This window comes from Erinaceus europaeus, chromosome 2 (genome assembly GCF_950295315.1).
Source record: "Erinaceus europaeus chromosome 2, mEriEur2.1, whole genome shotgun sequence".
NCBI lineage: Eukaryota > Metazoa > Chordata > Mammalia > Eulipotyphla > Erinaceidae > Erinaceus > Erinaceus europaeus.
Genome location: NC_080163.1, coordinates 180,871,341 through 180,897,049, shown reverse-complemented (window position 1 = coordinate 180,897,049; position 25,709 = coordinate 180,871,341). Strand labels below are relative to the sequence as shown.

General features: G+C 42.9%; 1 long non-coding RNA gene and 1 other non-coding gene across 2 annotated transcripts in view; one reads left to right on the top strand and one right to left on the bottom strand.

Moving 5' to 3' along the window:
- Positions 1 to 25,709, top strand: part of LOC132537029 (uncharacterized) — a 126,896-nt gene that overhangs the window by 44,797 nt on the left and 56,390 nt on the right. The window lies entirely within an intron of this gene.
- Positions 15,552 to 15,763, bottom strand: LOC132537116 (small nucleolar RNA U3). The gene has a single exon (XR_009548595.1). It is a non-coding gene; the product is annotated as a small nucleolar RNA U3 (small nucleolar RNA).

Genomic DNA, 25,709 nt, shown 5'->3' with positions numbered 1-25,709 from the left:
TGCCCAGGGAGGTCTGGTTGGCATCATGGTATCATCTGGAACCTGGTGGATGAAAAAAAGAGTTAACACATATGTAGTCAAACATATGTAGACTGATCATGAACCTAAAGGCTGGAATGTTGCAGATGAAGATTTGGGATCTCCGTTTTGAAGATAACTAGTAGGCCTATTTTAATTATATTCCAAAGGGCCCATGACTATATTAGTTTTTGCCTGAGCCTGACCTCTGATATGCAGGTGTAACCAAATTATTGTCTGGGGAGATGATGTCATGGCTGGAAAAAGGGCTAGAAAGTTGGATCAGGGAAGAGAGTGGCTTCCAGATATGGGAAAAGTGTATAAATGTTGTTGAATGTAAACCCCATTGATTTGATCTGGGGCCCATATTCAGCTTAGGAGCCTTTTAAACCTCTGCATCCCTGTAGGTCTGAGCTCACATTCTGTGGTCATGAGTAGGAACGTTCCACACTGCCCCAATTTCAGAACCCATCTTCCTCAGGTGGAGCATAGAGTACGTTATCCAGCCTCCCTTCGAAGGATAGAATGTTCTGTACTGTTGTTGATTCACATTGAGGGCAAGATCCTATGGGGGCCCACAAAGGGGTCTATTGTGTTGTTCCTGATGGAGGTGACCAGCGACAGTGGAGAGAGGGATCTGTTCGTGTCTATCATGTCTGTATGGGAATCTCAGGACTCCCTGACTAGGGCCCCAGATGGGGTGGTCTGGTAGTGACTAAAGAGTCATCATTAAAGTATTCCAGTCTACAGGAGTTGGACGGTAATGGAGCAGGTTAAGTGCATGTGGCACCAAGTGCAAGGACCCACTTAAGGATCTGGATTCCAGCCCCTGGCTCCCCACCTGCGGGGGAGTCGCTTCACAGGCGGTGAAGCAGGTCTGCAGGTGTCTATCTTTCTCTCCTCCTCTCTGTCTTCCCCTTCTCTCTCCATTTCTCTGTGTCTTATCTAACAATGATGACATCAACAACAAAAAATGGCAACAAAAGGGGAAAAAAAAGTATTCCAGTCTCTTGCCCTTATTCAGCTTTTGCAGCCCTTACTTTGATAAGTGTAATAGAAGTAGGTGAGGAAGGTATCTAGGTCTAAGTAGAAACTATTTCATTAGGAACTTTATGGTGTCTTTTTAGGTCTTACTACTTGCCTGCTTCATTTATTGACTTACTGCAGACTATTGTGCACTTTTGCTTTCAGATATATATTTTGCCCTAATTTATGGATACATGTGAACATATGCCCTATCTCATGGGACCTGGTCTATATCTAGGTTTGGGGGCTTTGTTAAGAAGTGAACCAGCCGGTATGGAATTAGAGAATCCTAAGAGAAAGGAAAGGTCTCACCCGAGTAATGGGGCTGAAGGGTTGACATTCCACACCTGATGTCTCTGGACATAGCCCGAAGTGAAGCATGCCGAGGTGATACATGTTGCATTGACTAGGTTGGGATCAGCAGATGCAGTATCAGTTGGTATAGTGAGAGAAGCATGGAGGAAAGTGAGCCCCACCCTAAAGATTCCAGGACTGGGGGAAATATGGGCTTTATAGAGGAAGCGGGAGGTTCCTGCTATCTTAGGGTTGACTTCTGTTTCATTCTTCTGTAGGTGCCTACCTAGTTTTCCCAGCACCAAATATTAGAAAGTTTCTCTTTCATCCACGAAAGGCTCTGGCCCTCTTTGTTATAAATTAACTGCCCATATGTGTAAGGGCATATTTTGAGTTTTTCAATTCTCTTTCCATCTCCATCTTTCTTTACTTTCTTTGTAAGTTTTGTTAGAAATTTACCATATTTTCAGTCTTTCCAAAGAAGTAAATTTTTTATTTCACTTTCTTTTTATTCTTCCTGCTTTAATCTTTGTTATTTCTTCTCTTGTCTTTGCTTTAGATTAATCTTCTCCTTCTAATTCTTCTTTTCCTTCTCCTTCTTCTTCTCTTCCTCCTCCTCCTTCTTCTTTTTATCAGTTCTTGATTCTTATGTTTAGATGATTTGAGACTTCTTTTTGTTAATTTTTTTTAGTGTTTTAATACTGATTAAAAAAATTATAAGATAACAGGGAGGGGTATAATTCCATACTTTCCCACCATCAGAGTTCTATGCTCCCATTCGGAAATTGCAGTAATTCTCCCAGGATTACAGATATGGGTTGACTAATATATATATATATATATATATATATATATATATATATATATATATATATATAAAAATAAATAAAATAAATATATATTTGCTTCCTTTTTTTCCCTATGCCTAATTTTCCCTGCCTTCCTTTGTAAGTCACACCTACCACTTCTTTTTTATTTTTTTATATTTATTTATTTTCCCTTTTATTGCACTTGTTGTTTTTATTGTTGTTGTTACTGATGTCATCGTTGTTAGATAGGACAGAGAGAAATGGAGAGAGGAGGGGAAGACAGGGAGGGGGAGAGAAAGACAGACACCTGCAGACCTGCTTCATTGCTTATGAAACAACTCCCCTGCAGGTGGGGAGCCGGGGGCTCGAACCAGGATCCTTATGCGGGTCCTTGCGCTTTGCACCACCTGTGCTTAACTCACTGCACTACTGCCTGACTCCCAACACCTACTACTTCTATTTGAAACTTTTTCTCTTTCCAATGTATATCTAATATTATCAATTTCCCTCTTTGCACTGCTTTAGCTGTCTTAAAATTTCTGACTATTGTATTTTCATTTGCATATGTGTGTGTTTTAATTTAGCCCGTTAACTAAACCCTAGGGACATGTTCCACAACCCACAGGTTATTTAGAAGTGTGCTGCTTCGTTCCTAAGTGTCTGGAATATGTTCTGCTGTTATTTTCCACTTGATTTCATTGTAGTTGGAGAGTACACTTTATGATTGAATTCCTTCCAAGTTGTTACGATTTTATTTTTATGGCCCAGGATATAGCTGATTTTTGTAAATATTCCATGGGCACCTGAAGAGAATGCACATTCAACTATGCTATGTAGACTGTTCTATAAATGTCAGTTAAGGGCTGGGGAGACAGCATAATGTTTATGCACAAGGCTTTCATGCCTGAGTCTCTGAGGTCCCAGGTTCAACCCCCAGCATCACCATAAATCAGAGCTGAGCAGTGCTCTGATCTCTCTCTGAATCGCTCTTTAACTAAAATAAATAAATAAAAATATATATTTTTTTATTTAAGAAAGGAGACATTAACAAAATCATAGGATTGGGGGGTACAACTCCACATAATTCCTGCTACCCAATCTCTATATCCCATCCCCTCCCCACTAGCTTTCCCATTCTCTATCCCTCTGGGAGCATGGACCCAGGGTCGTTGTGGGTTGCAGAAGGTGGATGGTCTGGCTTCTGTAATTGCTTCCCCGCTGAACATGGGCATTGACTGGTTGATCCATACTCCCAGTCTGCCGCTCTCTTTCCCTAGTAGACTGGGTCTCTGGGGAAGCAGAGCTCCAGTACACATTGGTGGGGTCTTCAGTCCAGGGAAGCCTGGCTGGCATCCTGATGGCATCTGGAACCTGGGGGCTGAAAAGAGAGTTAACATACAAAGCCAAACAAATTGTTGAACAATCATGGGCCCAAAGGATGGAATAGTGGAGATAAAGTGTTGGAGGGTACTCACTGCAAACTCTAGTGTACTACTGCTTTCAGGTATATATTTGCCCTGGTTTATGGATACGTGTGAACATATGCTCTATCTCCTGGAACCTTGTCTATATCTAGGTTTTGGGACTTTGTTAGGAAGTGAACCACCTGGAATGGGATTAGAGAATACTATGAAAGGAAAGGTCTCACTCGAGTGATGAAGCTGAAAGGTTGTCATTCCACACCTGAAGTCTCTGGACACAGTCTGAAGTGAAGCATGCTGGGGTGGCACTCATGTTGATTAGGTTGCGATCAGCAATATTATTTGATAAGAATTGGGAGAAGCATACAGGAAAGTGGGCCTTACCCTAGGGTCCCAGGACTGGGGGAAGTTTAGGCTCTATAGTAGAAATGTGAGGCTCCTGCTGTCTTAGGGTTCAAGAAGACAATGGATAGTTATTGTTAATATCACATTATTTGGTAATTGGGTTAACTTTGAAAAGTCCCTTTGTTAGACATACAATCAACTTTCCCCCCTCATATTAATTAAATAATGATTTATATGACTACAATTTAATAGGTGTGTACATAAACACCATTCCCACCAGCAAAAGATTGTGTCCCATGCCACCCACCCACTCCCACCCCTACCCCCACCCCATCCCCACTGGCCCAGGAAGCCGCATGCCGCAAGTCGACCCTCCCCCTCACCATAAGGTTTTTACTTTGGTGCCCTACTTTCAATTTAGTCAGATCCTGCTTTTAGATTCCCTTTCTGATCTTCTTTCTCAACTTCTGTTGATGAGTGGGATCATCACATACTCATCTTTATCTTTCTGACTTAGCTCACTTAACATAATTCCTTCTAGGTCTGACCAAAATGGGTCAGAGAAGGTGGGTTCATTGTTCTTAGTAGCTGCATAGTATTCCATTGTGTATATATACCACAGCTTTCTCAGCCATTCATCTGTTGTTGGGCACCTGGGTTGCTTCCAGGTTTTAGCTATTATGAATTGTGCTGCTATGAACATAGGAATACACACATTTTTTTGGCTGGGTGTTATGGAGTCCTTGGGGTAGATCCCCAGGAGAGGAATTATTGGGTCATATGGAAGGTCCATGTCTAGCCTTGTGAGAGTTCTCCAGACTGCTCTCCAGGGAGGCTGGACCAAATTACATTAATTATGTCATCTTTTTTTGCTTGTTTATGTCTTCCAATGCATAATGGAAACTTTTTATTTTATTATTTTTTTATTATTGGATAGAGACAGAGAGAAATTGAAAGAAGAGGGGGAGATAGAGAGAGAGACAGAGAGACACCTGCAGCACTGCTTCACTACTTGTGAAACTTTTCCCCTGCAGATGGGGATCAGGAGCTTGAACCTGGGTCCTTTTGCACAGTAATGTGTGTGTTTGCCTAGGTGTACCAGCCACTGCCAGGCCCCGAAAATTTTTTTTTAAATAAGTAAGATTGTTTTATTAATATTATTAAGAGGTGAAACTAAGTGTTGGTCTTGTACAACTGTAAACTTTATGAAGAGATGGCAGAGGGGCTGTGAAAACATTTGCTCAAGGTTAGAGCAATCCTTAGATGAATTCTGTCAGGTTCATGACAGGGAATTCTGGGTCATGGTCAAGCATTTTTTTCAAATTCTTTTATTATAGAATTCCACTCCATGGCCATGCCTCGACAGAATTATAAACACACAACACTTAACTGGGGAATGTTATGCTTGTACAAACTATTGTATTTACTGTTGAATGTAAAACATTAATTCCCCAATAAAGAAATAAATTTAAAAAAATAAACACACAACACTTATTTTTTTCATTATTACTTTATTATTATTTTTAAAATTTTATTTCTTTACTGGAGAATCACTGGTTTACAGTCAACAGTAAAATACAATAGTTTTTACATATGACAAATATTGACATTATTATTATTCATTTTATTTTCTTTTTTCTGACAGGACAGAAATAAATTGAGAGAGGAAGGGGATATAGAGAGGGAGAGAGAGAGAGAAAGGTAAACACATATCTGCTTCACTGCTCATCCTTCAGTTGGGGGTCAGGAGCTTGAACCCAGGTTCTTGAACAAGGTAGTAAGTATATTTAACCAGGTGCGCCACCAACCAGCCTTATTCATTTATTTGAATGAAAGATAGAAACAGAGAGAGAGAAAGAGAGGGAAATAAAGATGCCAGAGTACTGTTCAACTCTGACTTATGGCGGTGCTGGGGATTGAACCTGGGACCTCAAAGTTTCAGGCATAAGAGTCTTTTGTACAATAATTATGCTATCTACATAGCCCGCTCATTGTGTTTTTGAGGGGTTCTCCTGTGTAGTATTTTTTAAGTGGTTGCTTTAGGTTAAATTATTTATATGTAACTTATTTGAAAACATATGGTAGCATTACTCCCTTGAAGTTCCTTTATTTCCCCCATTCACATTGTTTTATTTATTTGTAAATAAATAGGGTTAAAGTCAGGAGAGATAACATAGTGGTTATATAAAGACTCTTATGCCTGAACCACTAAAGTCCCAGGTTCAATCCCCCATACCAACATAAGCCAGAGCTGAGCAAAACTCTGATGAAAAATTTAAAAGTAAGGAAAAAAAAAAAAAAAACACTAAAAACCAAACCAAACCAAACAGGGTTAAGTTGGTTTTTAAGTCCTTGCATGTTTGGTGGGGTGTAACTTTACCTTTACCCAGTGTGTGTATTACCACATCTTCTGCTCAACACCTTGGTGCCAGTATCTTTCTCCTACTGTCCATTTGGCACTTTTCTTGTCCCTCTTCCTAATTTGGTGACATTGGACATGATTGAGACAACTCAACAGGAGTGGATTGGTGAGGCAGCTCACCTGGGAGTTGCGGTCCTAGCCTGGTCCCTACCACACTTGGGAGAAGCTTGAGTGCTGTGGTCTCTCCATCTCTCTCTCCCTCTCTTCTCTCTTCTTTCACCTGAGAGAAACCCAGTCTACCTCCATGTTCTCACTTGCCAGTTGACATCAGAAGGAGTGGGTGAACACCAGTGAAATGATGAGGCAGTGGGGGAGAGCTTGCTAACAACACTGGGTGATGATGAACATCTTGATTCTCCCTTAGAACTGACACCACCCCACTGTAGATAGGAGGGTGTTTGGTTACTGTCAGGAGAGAGGTGAAGTCCAGGCTTCTCATGGTCTCTACTGACTCTCTTGGGCAGACCAACTCAATGGGAATGAAAGTTTTTTCTGTACCTTTGACCTTCTTTGATGTCACTTCAGTTAGCATTATTCTTATTCTTATATTTATTATTAAATTTTACCAGAGCACTGCTCAGCTCTGGCTTATGGTGGTGCTGGGGTTTGAACCTCGAATTTCAGAGTCTCTGGCACAAAGTCATTATGCATAACCACTGCACTATCTCCCCAGTCCTCTAGTGGGGACTTTTGGTTTCTTTGTTACTGCTTCTTGAAGGTGGAATTCTAGATATTCCATCTGATCTAGGATTTTGGAGCCTCAGGCATGAAAGTCTGTTTGCCTTACCATTATGCTATCTACCCCCGCCCCTTCATGTCTTGACTAGTAAATTCCTAGTCAATCTGTCATTCTTTCTCTTTCTCTGTCTCTTATCTAGGACCAAAGACCAGCCTCTTTTCCCTAATTACTTTCTCCCCACCCACCTCTGGGTTTGTTCCAGGCATGTTAGCACAGGGCTTTTGACATTCATTCATTCATTCATTCATTCATTCATTCATTCATTCATTCAATAAAATTTGTTAAGGGGCAGGGAAGATAGCTTAATAGTTATGCAAAGAGACTCTCATGCCAGGGGTTTCAACGTCTTAGGTTCAATCTCTTGTACCACCATAAACCAGAATAAGACAAACAAAAAACCAAGCAAACATTGTTATATTCCTATTCCTTACGCTGGTCCTAGTGCTTTGCGCCATGTGTGCTTAACCCACTGCGCTACTGCCCGGCCCCTCTGTGTTCCTATTCCTATAGATAGAGGTGATTAAAGGCCTTAGGAACTACAGGTAGTGGGAAAGATAAATTATAATCACTGAGTTTGGGAAGACAGTTTCCACCATACTTTGGTTAGCGGGGCTGGGCCTGGATCTGACTGCCAGTGCCTAAGATTAGAGGGACTTCCAGTTCCCAGCCCTGGAGGGAGCCACTTGGGGGTTTGACCCCATGACACATGCATGGAGCACTGCTCCTGCAGAGCCTGCTCTGAACAGGAAACTGAGCTGAGCGGGGTGGATCAGCCTTAGGGAATTCCAGGCCAGAGTGGGACCAGGATAAGACTCTGGAAACAGCCAATGCCTTGAAAGTTTTATTTATTTATTTGCCACTAGGGTTACTTCTGGTGCTGGAAGCCTGCACTATGAAGTCACCACTCCCAGAGTCCATTCTTCTCTTTTCTTTCTTTCTCTTTCTTTTTGTATTTTTTTTTAATTATCTTTATTTGTTTATTGGATAGAGACAGCCAGAAATTGAGAGGGAAGGGGAAAATAGAGAAGGAGAGAGACAGAGGGACACCTGCAGCCCTGCTTTACCACTTGTGAAGCTTTCTCTCTGCAGGTGGGAAACCTTCAGACCTGGGTTCTTGCCCTTTCTTTCTTTATTTCTTTCTTTCTTTCTTTCTTTCTCTCTTTCTTTCTTTCTTTCTTTCTTTCTTTCTTTCTCTCTTTCTTTCTCTCTCTTCACTTCTCTCTTTCATATTAGATAGGACAAAGAGAAATTAAGGGGGGAAGAAAGGAGAGAGAGAAAGGGAAAGAGAAGGAGAGAGGCACCTGCATCACTACCTCACTGCATTCTCCCCTGCAGATGGAAAGCAGGGGCTCAAACCTGGGTCCTTGCGCTGGTAATGTGTGTGCTTGAATGGGGTACGTCACTGCCTGGGCCCCAGAAAGCTCCATTTTAAATGAAGTGTGGGGGCCGCAGTGGTGTGAGTGTGTGTGTGTGTGTGTGTGTGTGTGTGTGTGTGTGTGTGTGTGTGGTGGAGGGATGCTCCCACGCTGGTGTGTACCTCCTCTCCCAGCAGCATTGTCTTTCTTCCACTACGAGGCCCCCTCTGTGTCTTCACTCGGATTCCTCCCCTCCTTTCCCCACACCCCCATAGGCATTCTACTTCTGCCTACGATGCCTGTCCAGGCCCTGCATTATTGTCTCAGGGAACGTGAGCTCACCTGGGTGGGTTATTATTAGCCTGTGATGAAGTGAAGGGCCCTGAATGGGGGCTGCTGAGCTCCCACCTGACACCATGGCTGGGGGAAGAAGAAGAAAATGATTCATTATGGCTACAAGGCCTGCTCTAATTTCATAAAACGGGAGAAATGTCAGTCGTATTTTGGGCGCTACCATGTGCAGATAGCATTGTTCCCTGACTGCCTTTCATGGGCGCTGCAAGGGGAATTAGAGCAGATTTTGTGCAGGGGTTGATGGGCTGTGGGCACCTAGGAGGTGGCAGGTGCTGGGATCTAGGGAGGATGAGTGAAGTCACTGCTTAGCAGCTGGGGTGGCCAAGGGGAAGGGATTCTGGGATTCCACCTCAAGTCAAGGTTCCTCTACCCTGCTGACCATCCTTTTGCTTTTGATATATCTCATGATTTATCCAGTTCAGTTCTAGCTCTCATCTCCCTTCTCCATGGAGCCCAGAGCACACAGGCTTCTCAATTCTTCCAGTTCTGAGTCTATGTAGACTTAACGATCACCTTTCTCTTTCTGGGCAGATTCCTGGGCTCCCCACCTTGACCTTGGTCAGTCTGCAGCCTCACACAAACAACTTCAGAGGATTCTGTGAAGGTGGCCCCAAGTTCAATGCCATCGAGTCTTTTTTGGGGTGTCTCCTTTTTTAAAATATTCATTTATTTATTGTATAGACACAGCCAGAAATTGAGAGGGAAGGGGGTGATAGGGAGAGAGAGAGAGAGAGAGAGAGAGACACCTGCAGCCCTACTTCACCACTTGTGAAGCTTTCCCACCTGCAGGTGGGGACCGGGAACTCGAACCTGGGTCCTTGCGCACTGTGACATGTGCACTCAACCAGTTGCACCACCACCCGGCCCCTGGGGTGTCTCCTGAAGGGAGAAAACTTTTTAAAGAGATGAGCCCCACAACAGGTCAGCCCTTGGGGGTGTGAACCCTCCTGTTTGGTGTATAACTTATGGGGGCTCTTGTTCATAAAAACTAAGGCGGTGACTTGATTGAGTGTACATTTTACCACGTGGAAGGACCCAGATTTAAGCCCCTAGTCCCTACTGCAGGACGCAAGTTTCACAAGTGGTGAAGCAGTGCTGCAGGTGTCTTCCTTTCTCTCTTCTTTCCATCATAGTTTCCCTATCCAATAGATGAATAAACAGACTTTTAAATAATAAACTACTGTTGAATTGGGGTGCAAGGCTAACTAGAACCTTTCCCAGATCCCTCGTCTATGGGTTCATGACAGAGCCTCTTGGAAAAAAATGACAAGACAGACAGCACTTGTGATCGGTATGCAGTTCCCAAACTTTTTTTTAAAAATTTCTTTATTGGGGGATTAATGTTTTACATTTGATAGTAAATACAATAGTTTGTACATTCATAACATTTCTCAGTTTTACATATAACAATACAACCCCTACTAGGTCTTCTGTCATCCTTTTTGGACCTGTCCAAACTTATTTATTTTGCGGGTTTAAACAATCAAAGCTTTATTATGGTGGTACATCAATACAGGATATATTAGTTGCCATAAAATAAGAAATTATGGGCAGGGCAAATAAGCCAGTCTCATAAACCCATGAATTAGCTAAATCCGCTTAATCCGATGAGTTGTCCAAACTTATTAAGTTATGAGGTGGATATTGTACAGAAGTGAAGTTAGAGAGAAGAATGAGCTTGGGAATAGTGACCTGAGGGCCCAAGAGGATTCCTCAAAAGAAAAGGGCCCTCTGTGTGTGTGTCCCCTTCTCTTAGGCTTCATACATGTCACAGCTGGGCCAGCTTCCTATTGTCCTGCTGGAAGCACCAGGTGTGGACCTTATCAAAGCTTCACTCCACACCTTAAGTTCCTGCTTCCCATGGGAACAATATCCTTATGCCCCATGAATGCAAACTCGACACAGCAAAGTGTCTGTGCTCCCCAGGTTCTCTTCTCCTTCTTCTTCTTCTTCTTCTTCTTCTTTTTTTTTTTTTTTTGCTTCCAGGGTTATTGCTGGGGCTCAATGAGCCTGCAGCATGAATCCACTGCTCCCGAGGCCATTTCCATCCCCCCCTTTGTTGCCCTTGTTGTAGCCTTGTTGTGGTTATTATTGTTGTTGTCATTCGTTGTTTGACAGGACAGAGAGAAACCAAGAGAGGAGGGGAAGACAGAGAGGGGGAGAGAAAGACAGACACCTGCAGACCTGCTTCACCGCCTGTGAAGCGACTCCCCTGCAGGTGGGGAGCCAGGGGCTCAAACCGGGCTCCTTACGCTGGTCCTTGTGCTTTGCGCCACGTGCGTTTAACCCGCTGCGCTACCGCCCGACCCCTTGAGGTTCTCTTCTTACTCATTCCCTGACCTCAACACTAAGGTGGCCTGGGAGGTGGTGCAGTGGTTAAATGTTGGACTTTCAAGTATGAGGGGCCCTGAGTTTGATTCCTGGCAGTGTATGTGTGCCCGAGTGATGTTCTGGTTCTGTCGCCCTTAGTGCCCCCAAATAAATTAGTGAATCTAAAATAAACAAACAGCACCTAAGGATTTCATACTCAAAAAGGATTGAGTCCTTTTAAGTATGGTTACAGTGGGGGTGGGGGGGAGATGGCGGTGCACTTGGTAGAGCACACACACACACACATACATACATACACACACACATACATCAGGACTTGAGTTCATACCCCCCCCTTTTCACAAATCAGTGGCAAAGCAATTTTGTAGGTGTCTCTTTCACCCTCCCATCTCAATCTCTTTATTCTATAAAAATAAAGTAAAATAAAATAAAATGGCCTTTGGGAGTGGTAGATTCTTCCTGTAGGTACCCAGCTCCGCTGACATCCCCATAGCAATTAAAAAACAAACAAACAATCAAATTAAAAAAAGAAATTGAGTAGGATTATAGTGAATAAGGAACTGGCCCTGTCCAGAGCCACAGAGACCCACAATTGGAGCCTGGGCCCACTGGGTCCTCTTCTACCTCAGCTGTGACCAGGCAAGCTGGCAGTACATTGAGGACACTGGTTCAGCCAAGATTTTGTAAGCACCTTTGCTGGCACTGGGAATGACATTTTTCCAGGGTACTTCTGGAACGTAAGATAAAAATAATGCGGAAAGAGAATAACATGTATGGGCAATTTCATCTCTGGGCACTTAGCTAGGAGAGGAGCTAGTCATTCCTATAGCATCTACACACAATCCCTATGACATTTGCACACAAAATGGTTCTTAAATGTTCAGCAGAGAAGGAATTATAGAAGCTGAGACCTTCTTTCTGCAACCCTATAATGATCCTGAGTCCATGCTCCCAGAGGGATAAAGAATAGGGAAGCTTTAAAAAAAAAAATTTATCGAGATCGCTTTCTCTCCTCTCCTCTCCTCTCCCGGATCAACTAGGAATACCAAAGGAGACCACCCGAACCGAAACAAGACAGGACTAGAATGACCACAGAAACCCAGTAAATCACCCGTGAGTACAAACACGTGTGGCTGGTGACAGAGAGGAGAGAGGGGCCTAAGGAGAGATTAAGTGACTGCTAACAGTTCGACAGTCTGTCAGTGGAGACACCACCTCCAGTCTGCTCCACCAACAAGGGGACAGCTGAAGGGAGGAAAGGACTCCCCAGAGACTCACCAAGTACAACTCTGAGTCTCCATTGCTACTACCCTCAGAATCTGGAGCAGCAACAGGGAGGGACACCAGGGCACAGAGATCTAACCGGGAAACTCAGGAGAAGACCTATACCTCGGTGGCATAGCTGAAGGGCTGTGAAAGTCTCTTTGCATAACCACTGGATTATCTCTGCCACACCCTGCTTTATCTCTTGGTCAGGAGTCATTGATTAAGCCAAGAAGCCTATTGATAGTTTAAAAGCCCTCAGGCTACCATAGCCTACAGGGGAAAAAAAAAAAAGGCTTTTACACCACTGAACTCCAACTCAGGGATTGAAAAAACTGTTAACTTATATAAAATGGTTAAAACAACAAGAAAAAATAATGGAGACTCGAACCAGGACAAGAGTCCAGCTAAAAGTCCTCCAGAGGGCAAAGCACAAAACAACGAGTTCAACATCCAAACATTAGCTAAGGAAATAATAACAGGAGTGAGTAAAGAATTTGAAAAAATTGTAATCAGAACTGCAGGAACAACAAATGAGAATATGGAAGAAAATTCTAATAATCTCATGGTTATTAGAGAGCTGAAAGTTGAAATTGCTGAGCTAAGAAGGCAACTAGCTGAACAAGCTAAAACAGTATCAGAGCAGGGCAACAAAATAGATGAACTCCAGAAAGCAGTAGAGGGCAGAGAGAATAGAATCAATGAGGCTGAAGACAGAATTAGCAAGATTGAGGATGAATTAGAGACAACTAAAGAAGAAGTAAGAGATCTCAAAAAGAGATTAAGAGATGCTGAAAACAACAACAGAGTCCTATGGGATGACTTCAAAAGAAACAATATACGAATTATTGGCTTACCAGAGGAAGAAAGAGAAGGGGAGGAAGAAAGCGTTCTCCAGGCCATAATAGCTGAAAATTTCTCTAGTCTAGACAACACCAAAGACATAAAGATTCAAGAAGCCCAGAGGGTCCCAAACAGAATTAACCCAGACCTAAAGACACCAAGACATGTCATACTTAGATTGGAAAGGAATAAGGATAAAGAAAGGATCCTCAAGGCTGCAAGAGAAAAACAAAGAGTCACCTACAAAGGAAAACCCATAAGATTAGCAGCAGACTTCTCCATACAAACACTACAGGCCAGAAGAGAATGGCAAGATATCTATCGAGTGCTCAATGAGAAAGGCTTTCAGCCAAGAATACTATATCCTGCTAGATTGTCATTCAGACTAGATGGAAGCATCAAAACCTTCTCAGACAAGCAACAGTTGAAGGAAGCAACCATCACCAAGCCTGCCTTGAAAGAAGTTCTGAAAGGTTTCCTATAAACAACCAGACCACCACAAATAGAACACATATCAAAACACTCTAAAACTCTACAAGAATGGCGTTAAAATATCTTCAATCTTTGATATCAATAAATGTGAATGGCCTGAATTCACCTATTAAAAGACACAGAGTAGGAAGATGGATCAGAAAACACAACCCAACAATATGTTGTCTACAGGAAACTCACCTAACGCAACAAGACAAACACAGACTTAAAGTGAAAGGATGGAAAACTATCATTCAAGCCAATGGCCCACAAAAAAGGGCAGGAACAGCTATTCTCATATCTGACATGATAGACTACCCTATGATCCTGCAATTCCTCTCCTGGGGATATATCCTAAGGAACACAACATATCTATCCAAAAAAAATCTGTGTACACATATGTTCTTGGCAGCACAATTTGTAATAGTCAAAACCTGGAAGCAACCCAGGTGTCCAACAACAGATGAGTGGCTGAGCAAGTTGTGGTATATATACACAATGGAATACTACTCAGCTGTAAAAAATGGTGACTTCACCGTTTTCAGCCAATCTTGGATGGACCTTGAAAAAATCATGTTGAGTGAAATAAGTCAGAAACAGAAGGATGAATATGGGATGATCTCACTCTCAGGCCGAAGTTGAAAAACAAGATTAGAAAAGAAAACACAAGTCGAACCTGAAATGGAATTGGAGTATTACACCAAAGTAAAAGACTCTGGGGTGGGTGGGTGGGTGGGTGGGGAGAATACAGGTCCATGAAAAATGATGAATGAAATAGTGGGGGTTGTATTGTTGAATGGGAATCTGGGGAATGTTATGCATGTAAAAAAAAAAAAAAAAAAGAAGTAGAAACGCAAAGCAGAAATTGACTGAGTTTGGAGTATGGCACCAAAGTAAGAAAGCAGAAGTACACTAGAGTTTGCAGTGAGTACCTCCCTAATACTTCCTCTCCACTTTTCCAAGCTTTGGGACCAGGATTGCTCAACAATTTGTTTGGCTTTGTATGTTAACTCTCTTTTCAGTCACCAGGTTCCAGGTGTCATCAGGATGCCGGCCAGACTTCCCTGGATTGAAGACACCACCAATGTGTCCTGGAGCTCAGCTTCCCCAGAGACCCATCCTACTAGGGAAAGAGAGAGGCAGACTGGGAGTATGGACCGACCAGTCAACACCCATGTTCAGCGAGGAAGCAATTACAGAAGCCAGACCTTCTACCTTCTGCAACCCTCAATGACCCTGGGTCCATGCTCCCAGAGGGATAGAGAATGGGAAAGCTATCGGGGGAGGGGGTGGGATATGGAGATTGGGCGGTGGGAATTGTGTGGAGTTGTACTCCTCCTACCCTATGGTTTTGTTAATTAATCCTTTCTTTAATAAAAAATTTAAAAAAAAAAAATTTATCTATTCATGAGAAAGATAGGAGAGAAAGAACCAGCCATCACTCTGGTACATGTGCTGTCAGGGATGGAACTCGGGACCTCATGCTTGAGAGTCTACTGCCTTAGCCACTTTACCACCTCCTGGACCACAGTAGGGAAGCTTTTAAGGGAGGGGATGAGATACAGAACTCTAATAGTGGGAATTTAATTTTTAAAAATTAAAAAAAAAAATTCTAAAATACAGTGAGTGTATGTTGGGCTGGGCAAGTAGTACTATGACTTATGCAAGAAACACCTGATGGTTTAAAAGCTTTGTTAGATGAACAGCATGCTCCTTTGGAAAAAAACTAAACCTGAGACCTTAAGGCTCTAGCTATTGAAGTCTTATTGTTCACAAAGTCTGTTAAGTATATTTACATGACCTCAACACTGTCTACATTCCATCTCTCATTCCTTTCTTTGATATACTTAAAGTGGAGAAGCCACTCAGAATGCATAATCTCCCTCCTAGTCTCAGAAGAGACTAAGAACGATCATCAATGGCAAAAGGCAGTTGCAAATGCAACACCCAAAGCCAACTTCACGCTCAGGAGAGAATGCTTCATATCCTCCTCATGGTTTCGGGTGCCCTACACATTCAGAGGAACTTCTCTAGTAACAAACTATAGAAATGATCCCTGAAAGTATAGTCTTAACACCAGGTAGCTGGTCTCAGTCAGGTCTATAGGCGTCATTCACTTCTCAGTGATGGTGAGATACCATCTTCTATTCTAGTTCCACTGGAAACAGAGAAGAAAGATTCAAAACATACATATTGTTCAAATACTATCTGTGAACAACAATTGCTAATGCTTTACGTGAAAAAAATATAAGTAAAAGAATTGTTTAACTGGTACCCCTAATTAGCATAGTACTGAGTGACAGCCAATCACAAACGAAATCTCTCCCTGATGTGGTAATACGGCCACACCCCCGGAATGGAAGCTAAAAGCAATCTTCAGTCCTAGAACGGCCTAGGGTTGAGAATCAAGTTTAGTCACTGACCAATTTTGGCAGTTTATCAAATGATTATCCTGAGCTTTCACTTTCAAGTACTGGTTAGAAATCGGTGTGACCCTGTGCCTGTGGCAGGAAGTGGGAAACTAGGTGGTTTTGTCTCCTAGCACTGGAAAAATTAATGGTATCCCCTCTTTTTAAAACCTGTTTCATTTTTTTTTAAGTTTGCAGAACAATCTATTAGTAGTGCACACAGCTTGATTCGCTGCACTACCCAGATTTGATTCATTGCACCACAACAATGACCAGAACTGAGTGACACGCTGGTAGAAAAATATCAGTTTGATATTTAAATATATAAAATCTATTTGATTTATGATATTTATATAAAAAGATGATATAAAAAGATTTATTTGCAGTAGGTGTCTACTGCTCCATGCCTTCTCCTTTCTCTTTTTCATCTTTCTTCCTTCCTTCTTTCCTTCCTTCATTTTAATATATACCTATTTATCATCACAATGTTTATGCATCACAGTGGCATGTGGGATGCCAAATATTGAGATCACAACCTCATGCTTGCCAGTCCAACATTTTACCCACTGTATCAATTCTGCCTCCTTCCCTCCCTGCCTCTCCCTTTCACTTATTTTTAAAAAAAAATAATTTTCATTAGTGATTTAGTTACCACCATGAGACTTCCACATCCCATCTCTTCCATTGGAAAGGTCGCTACTCTTTATCCCCCTGGGTGCAGAAGGTGGAAGGTCTGGCTTCTGTAATTGCTTCTCCACTGGACATGGACATTACAGGTCGATCCATACTCCCAGCCTGTTTCTATCTTTCCCTAGTGAGGTAGTGCTCTGAGGTGGGGTTCTAGGACACATTGGTGAGGTCATCTGCCCAGGGGAGTCAGGTTGGTGTCATGGTAGCTTTTGGTGGATGAAAAGCATTAAAAACTAAAGCAGGGGAGTCGGGCGGTAGCGCAGCGGGTTAAGTGCATGTGGCGCAAAGTGCAAGGACCAGCATAAGGATCCGGGTTCGAGCCCCTGGCTCCCTACCTGCAGGGGAATTGCTTCACAAGCAGTAAAGCAGGTCTGCAGGTGTCTATCTTTCTTTCCCCCTCTCTGTCTTCCCTTCCTCTCTCCATTTCCATATCCTATCTAACAACGGTGACATCAGTAACAACAACAATAATGACAACAATAAAACAACAAGGGCAACAAAAGGGAATGAATAAATAAATAAATATTAAAAAAAGTAAAGCAGAGCAAAATTTTGTTGTTCAGCAAAGACTTTATTAAATTGTAATTTTCCCTGAGCAAATGTGATTGCACATTTGTTTAATATTTACAACTGTCTGTGAATGAACAGCAGAAGGTAAAGTTAAAGCCAAACAGGACACATGTTTTAAAAGATAGAGAGGGCTTCATTTACTTTGTTGTAATATCAGAACAAATTTTTAAATAATCAGGCGCGTAAAGGGAAGAATATAACAGATGAGATGTGGGGGGTCTTCATGTTGGATAAGGCTAAGGAAGTCTATTTTTGGTATATTCTAAGGGGCGCATGACTTTAGTAATTTTTGCCTGAGCCCGATATTGTGTAGGTGGGCTAAAAGAATTGTCTGGGAGGATAGTGTCAGAATTGAGAATAGGACCAGAAAGCTGGGTCAGGGAAGAGAGTAGTTCCCAAATATGGGAAAAGTATATAAATACCATTAACTGGGAGTTGGGTGGTAGTGCAGCAGGTTAAGCACAGGTGGTGCAAAGCTGAAGGACTGGCGTAAGGATCCCGGTTTGAGGCCCCGGCTTTCCACCGGCAGGAGAGTTGCTTCACAGGTGGTGGAGCAGGTCTTAATTTTATTATTTATTACTGATAAAATATTTTATTTATTTTAATGAAGAAATACAGATCAGTGGAGGGAGAAAGAAGAGTACGGCTCAGCTCTCAGCTCTGGTTCATGGTGGTGTGGGGGATGGAACCTGGGATTTCAGAGCCTCAGGCACAGAAATCTTTTGCATAACCATTATGCTATCTCTCCCACCCTCTTCCAACACCAGGTCCTCATATAGTTAGTAAAGCTTGCTGTCCATCTGAGAATACAATCCCTCCAGGGCAAGTACCTGGTTTCTCTTGCCCTTTCTTGCAGCTGGACCCACAGGAAGTACAATATCAGAATTTGGAGGGTGAACCACTTTTTATCTAGACTTTAGGGCCTCAGGCAAGAGAGTCTATGCATAACCATTATGCAAGAGAGTCTCTTTGCATAACCATGATAACCCTCCCCCACCCTCTTTTCTTTGCTCCTTTTAATTTTTCTTTTTAAAGCACTTCTTAGCTCTGGTTTATGGTGATATAGGGGACTGAATCTGGGACCTTTTTAGCTACCTCAGAGTCTTTTTTTGCATAACCATTATGGTATCCCCCCCACACACTTATCTTCCTTCCTTCCTTCCTTCCTTCCTTCCTTCCTTCCTTCCTTCCTTCCTTCCTTCCTTCCTTCCTTTGTCAGTGACCAGCTGACAAAGTGGCCAGCGAGTACTTGGGTCTCTGGGCATACTGGAGAGGATGACCTCAGAAGAACCAGTTTAACTGTAGAGGAACGTCTCTAGGCATGCTGAACTGGGTGTAGTGATAGATGAAGAAGCCCATGGACATACTTAGAGTGGTAACAGTTTAAGAGTTAGACTACAAAGACAGAGATTTAGGGAGGGGCATGGGTGGCAACGAGTGCAAAAAACTCTAAAACAGGAAGTGTAGCACAGAGACTCAGTGAGTCACCAGTGAGGGAATGCTGTACTAGCGGCCTTGTGGCTTCTGTAACTTTCAATTGTGACACGTGTGTCTAAGAAACCCCACCCCTGCTTGCTGAAATGGATAAAAGGCCCGTACTAACATTGAAGTTTCCATACCAGTTGGGAGGGGTCTCATTATGCATCTAATGCCATGGCAGTTCCAAAAGGGACAAATATGGTCAGAAAAGAGGAGGGTCTGGAATTCTGGGAAAAACTATACCTCTTCTAGCAAATTCTCTTTCATTCTGTTGAGGGATAAGGTACTGCCCAGAAAATAGGAGTGGTTACAGGTGTGGCTTAGAAAGGTCAAGAGGGTCACCATGTGTTTGCTCCCTCTCCCCCTCCCCTTCCCTTCCCTCCCTCCCTCCCTCCCCCATGGCCTAATGTGAATGGTCTCAATTTTTCCCGAATGAAAGTTTAATGTACCTGAAAATCATGCTCTCTCCAATTTTTTTGCTGAGAGAATGCGTGACAGACCTTTATTATTGGAGGAACAAATGTCGCCTTCCCTTTTGCCCTAAACAATTCCAGCCTTCTAATGAGCAATAATTAAGCTACCTCTCCTATAAAATCTGAGCTCTGAGTCCAGAATGGAACTATATGAATTTACAAAACCAAACTAGATGTAAGAAAACTTTTTTCTAAGACTTGGTGAGAACTTTGGTGGTTATCATTGGGAGGGTAGGGCACAGAACTCTGGTGGTGGCTGTAATCGTATAGTCTGGTCAACCACTATTAATCACAGTTTAAAAAAATGGCTTGGAAACAACCAGAAAAAAAAAATCACTATTACTCAATGACTGATACATGGGGCAGGGTTGGGGGGGCGGAGGGAGGAAAAGAACAGGCAACACTTAATACATGTGTCTCCTCAACTTTCTCTCTTTTAATAACTCTTTGCTTTCCCCCATTTTTAAAAATAAATTTATTTATTTATTTATTCCCTTTTGTTGCCCTTGTTGTTTTATTGTTGTAGTTATTATTGATGTCATTGTTGTTGGATAGGACAGAGAGAAATGGAGAGAGGAGGGAAAGACAGAGAAGGGGAGAGAAATATAGATACCTGCAGACCTGCTTCACCGCTTGTGAAGCTCGAACTGGGATCCTTAGCCAGTTCTTGAGCTTTGTGCGGGTTCTTGCGCTTTGCACCAGGCGCGCTTAACCCGCTGCGCTACCACCCAACCTCCCATTTCCCCCCCATTTCTAATAAACCTGACCAGTGCAATCCACCTTCAAATCTACCTGCATTCTGTCTGGATAAACATCCCCCCCCCCCGTGAATCTGATCTGTCCCTGTTGTCGTTGTTGCTGAATTCTTTCTGGACTCTGAACCTGCACTTGGGTCAGATGCAGACAGAAAAAATACAGAGAGAGACTGAGAGGGCTGAGAAGATGGTATAATGACTATGCAAAAGACTTTCATGAGGCTTTGAGGTCCTGGGTTCAGTTCCAAGCACTACAGGCCAGAGCTAATCAGTGCTCTGGTATCTCTCTATCTCTTTCATTATATATGAAAAAAATTTCCTTAATAATATTGCTCTCCAGTGTTACAGCTCAAGAGTTACCCAAGAATGAGACCTGAGGCCGCATGGAGGACAGAAAGGAACATTCATTTATTTTACGTTAACCATTCTTAAAAATTTTTTTTAAAAATTATCTTTATTTATTGAGTAGAGACAGCCAGAAATCAAGTGGTTGATAGAGAGGGAGAGAGACAGAGAGACACCTGCAGCACTACTTCACCACTTGCAAAGCTTTTCTCCTACAGGTGGGGACCGGGAGCTCGAAGCTGGGTCCTTGCGCATGGTAACATGTGCGCTCAACCAGGTTCGCCACCACCCGGCCCCTACGTTAACCATTCTTACCAAACCTGCACAAACTTGTACCCAGTACCCAGCTTTTGCCAGTTTCAAACTGGGCATGGCACCAAACAGAGTCCATCAAGGTCTTGACACTAAAGGTGAGAGAGAGAGAAGGTTGGCTGTAATCAGCGCCTGCCACTCAGGAGACTGGAATGTGGAAGTGAATGTCCATCAGTCTCTTGCCTATGGATTTTTCATTCCACTCTCTCATTAAGAAAAATGATAAATGAGTCATACCCCTGTTATCTTACAATTTTGTAAATATTAAGTCACTAATAAAAAAAATAACAATTTAGAGAGACAGAGAAACCAAAGTATTGCTCAGCTTTGGCTTTTGGTGGTGCTGGGGCTTGAACCTGGAACCTGGGAGACTCAGGCATAAAAGTCTTTTGTAGAACCCTTATACTGTCTCTCCTCTCTCTCTTTTTATTATTATTTATTTAGTTCTATTTTGTTTACTAGAGCACTGCTCAGCTCTAGCTTATTGTGGTTCGGGGAACTGAACCTGGGACTTTGGAGCCTCAGGCATGAGAGTCTCTTTGCATAACCGTATGCTACCTACCCCTGCCCTGTTTTTATTTTTATTTTATTTACTTTATTTTATTTATTATTTTTTTGCCTGCTGGGGCACTGGCCTGCACCATGAATTCACTGCTCCTGGAGGCCCTCCCCCCTTGTTACCCTTGTTGTTGTAGCCTTGTTGTGGTTATTATTGTTGTTGATGCCGTTCGTTGTTGGATAGGACAGAGAGAAATGTAGAGAGGAGGGGAAGCCAGAGAGGGGGAGAGAAAGATAGACACCTGCAGACCTGCTTCACCACCTGTGAAGCGACACCCCTGCAGGTGGGGAGCCGGGAGCTCAAACTAGGATCCTTATGCTGGTCCTTGTGCTCTGTGCCTCGGGCGTTTAATCCGCTGCGCTACCGCCCAACCTCCCTGTTTTTATTTTTAAATTTTAATTATTATTTTTTAGGTCAGAGCACTGCTCAGCTCTGGTTTATCGTGGTTTAGGGGATTGAACCTGAGACCTTAGGGTCTTTTTTGCATAACGAATATGCTATCTTCTTGATTCAAATCAGGAATTCTGACATCTATCCTGAGGACTGATAAGAAGGTTGTTTGCTATTTTCTTTTATTGCCCAGTTTATATTATTTTAGGGTCATATGGAACCTAGGACTTTTATCCTAACTGGTAATAGAGTATTTGTATTAAATTTGGAAAAAGGTAATTGATGTGAAAAATGAGTAGGAAAATAGCCATCTATTTCTTCCTCTTAAAATGTAACTTCTGAGAAAGTTCATTCAGAAGATTATGTGAATAATATCAGACAATGAAGCTTTCTTTCTTTTTTCCCCCTTCCTTTTAAAAAAATAATATTTATTTTATTTTTAAGATTAAAAAATTTTATTTATTGATTAATGAGAAATGATAGGAGACAGAGAAAGAACCAGATATCACTGGTACATGTGCTGCCAGGGATTGAACTCAGGACCTCATGCTTGAGAGTCCAATGCCTTATCCATTACGCCACCTCCTGGACCACTCCTTCCTTTTTTTTTTTTTATGGGGGGAGAGTGGTAAAGAGTTTTCAAAATAAGAGGTCTAATAATCATTGTAAGAATCTTGAAGTGTAGTTCTTTTTAAAATTGCATTTTTAAATCTTATTAGATTTATTTATGAGAGAGAGAGAGAGAGGAGGACCAGAGGACCATTCTGGGGCATGCGATGCCAGGGATGGAATTCAAAACCTCATACTTGAGAGTCCAGTGTTTTAGCTACCTCAGCACTTCCTTTAAAAAATTAAAACACATTTAATTTTTTAAAAATTTATTTATTTATTTATTTATTCATGAGAAAGTCAGGAGAGAGAGAGAATGAGAACCAAATATCACTGATACATGTGCTTCCAGAGATTGAACTCAGGACCCCATACTTGAGAGTTGTCAGGCCTTAAGCCAGCCCCCCCCTCCATCCTCCATTGCTGATACTATGGTCTATTTACATAATCATTGTTTTGCCTGAGAACCCGCCCTGCCTGCAGGATATTAATTAATCCCACCAGTTAAAACCTTCGCAACAGTTGCTATGGAATCTTTCTACCTGCTCTTTCCTTTTCTCCATCCCCTTTCTTAGCCATTTCTTTTTCTGACTTGACACTTCCGGTTCAAAATATATAAAAACATTGTCTCTGATCAACAAAGGTGCATTGTGTTCCCACTCCGCCACGAGTTCCTGGTCTCTCCTGTGTCACTGAGTAAGCAGCAGCCCAGGTTGGCTCCAGTCAAGTTCTCTCCAAGCCAGAGAGCATGAGCCCAGGAAGAAACACCCTCACTACCCTGGCAGAGAATCCAGTGCTTTATCCACTACACCACTTCCTGGACCACCACATTAAATTTTTTATTCAGAATTATTTACTGACAACAACCGGAGCAAGACAGTACCAGAGCATCATTTTAATTACTGTGATGCTGACTGTTGAATATAGGACCTCATACCTGAGAGTTCAACACTTTATCCACCTTTTTTTTTTGGATAGAGGAAGAAATTGAGAAGGGTGGGTGAGAGAGAGAGAGAGACAGAGAGAGAGACAGAGAAAGACACCTGTAGCACTGCTTCACTATTCATGAAGCTTTCCCCCCTGCAGGTGGGGTCTACTATGCCACCTTTAGGGCTGTTGGAGTAGTTTTTCTCTCTCATCCGTGTGTGTGTGTGTGTGTGTGAGTGTGTGTGTGTGTCCATCTCACCAAACCCACCACAAAAGCTGATGGGTGTAGTGGAGAATCTGTATTAAATTGGGAAGTTGAAGAGAGAAGAAACCACAGTACTAAAGTTTCCTCCAATGTAGCGAACTTGGGTGGAATGCATAGCAATGCAATGCATTATCCAAGTGAGCTATTCTCCCAGCCCTGCCTTAGATATTAACATGCACCTTACAAACGCCAAACAAATAGACGAGAATAGCAAAACTAGCACTCCAGAAGTTGACCTGCTATTTCTCAGCTTCTCTAGGAAGCTTGAAGCAGGGACGGAAGTAAAGCTGATGCTTTACTTGGGAGGCACCAGCTGTGGTCAGACAGAGAGAGGGAAGAGGGTGGAGGGAAGTGAGGCCTGAGGAGTGGGATCCGTGCTTGGTCTTGCACGGAGCTGGGCTGGCCTGGGAGAGACATGGCAGGTGGCTCAGCAGGTGGCTCTGCTCAGCTCCACTGTCTCCTCCAGATGGACTGTGTGCAGAAACGCTGGGTGAGAGGAAAGCAAGGGGGGGCATTTTGTGCCTGTCTCCCTCCCATTTCTGCTTTCTCACTGGTCAGCGTTCACCTCCTGGGTGACATCTCCTCACATTTACGCCTTGCATCTCCCAAGTTCCACTTTTCTGTAGTTTCTCTGACATTAGAGGTGAGCAGTTCCCTGCTTGCCAGGAGCCCGAGGTGGGAGGCTGGGCTGATTGCAGAGTGTGTGTCTGGGGTGGTCAGGGACTAGGGAGTTTGAATTTATGGAATTCCCTACAAGCTTAGTAATCAAGCAGAATCGCATTTGTGTACGACTTGCAGAAATCTGAATGAACACAAACAGTTGTGATGGGCAAACCGTCAAGATTTTAAATAATAACAGCATCTGAAAGGACTGGGGTTCAGTGAAGTGAATGAGGTCCTCCTTTTTAAAATTAAAAAAAAATATGTATTTATTCATTTGTGGGATAGAGACAGAGAGAAATTGAGAGGAAAGGGGAGATAGAAAGAGAGACACCTGTAGCACTGCTTCACTGCTCATGAAGCTTCTCCTCTGCAGGTGGAGACCAAGCACTCAACCAGGTGCACTAGAACCCCCTGTCACCTCTATTTCATTAATTTTTTTTTCTTTTTTTGCCTCCAGGGTTATTGCTGGGGCTCAGTGCCTGCACCATGAATCCACTACTCCTGGAGTCCATTCCCCCCCCATTGTTGCCCTTGTTGTTGTAGCCTTGACATGGTCATTGTTGTTATTGTTGATGTCATCATTGTTGGATAGGACAGAGAGAAATGGAGAGAGGGAGGGAAGACAGAGATGGGGAGAGAAAGACAGACACCTGCAGACCTGCTTCACCACCTGTGAAGCAACTCCCCTGCAGGTGGGGAGCTGGGGGCTTGAACCGGGATCCTTACGCTGGTCCTTGCACTTTGAGCCACGTGCACTTAACCTGCTGTGCTACCACGTGACCCTCTAAATTTTTTTATTATCTTTATTAGATAGAGACAGCCAGACATTGAGAGGAGGGGAGTGATAGAGAGGGAGAGAGCCAGAGAGACACCTGCAGCCCTGCTTCATCACTCATGAAGCTTTCCCCTTGCAGGTGGGCATCAGGGGCTTGAACCTGGGTCTTTGTGCACTGTGATGTGTGCACTTAACCAGGTGCGCCACCACCCGGCGCCCGTCACCTCTATTTTAAACTTTATTTATTTATCTTTTTGCCTCCAGGGTTATTGCTGGGGCTTGGAGCCTGCACTTTGAATCCACTGCTCCTGGAGCCATTTTTTCCCCATTTTGTTGCCCTTGTTGTTGTTTTCTTGTTATTGTTGGGTAGGATAGAGAGAAATGGAGAGAGGAGGGGGAAGACAGTGAGGAGGAGAGAAAGATAGACACCTGCAGACCTGCTTCACCGCCTGTGAAGAGAGGTAGAAGTTGTGCAGGAATAATAGTAAGGGGAAAAGAAAACCTGTGGCAATCAGAGCCTACAAGGGCCATAAAGAGAAAGCAAAGGTCTCGGCAGATTTTTTTAGTGGGGGAGGAAGGTACAAGTTAAGTTTGAGATGTGGTAAACCCCGCTGTGGGAGCTTAACTTGGTGCCTGTCAGGGCCTAAACACAGAACCTCATTCCTGAGCAAGGCTGAGCCACTTCCTGTGCTCCCAGAACTCTGAATTTTTTTTTTAATGCCATCTCTCTCCCTAGACAATATTTTTAGCCCACATGCATGTTAGCTGTCAGGCTCAGGCAAGAATTAGTAAAGTCAT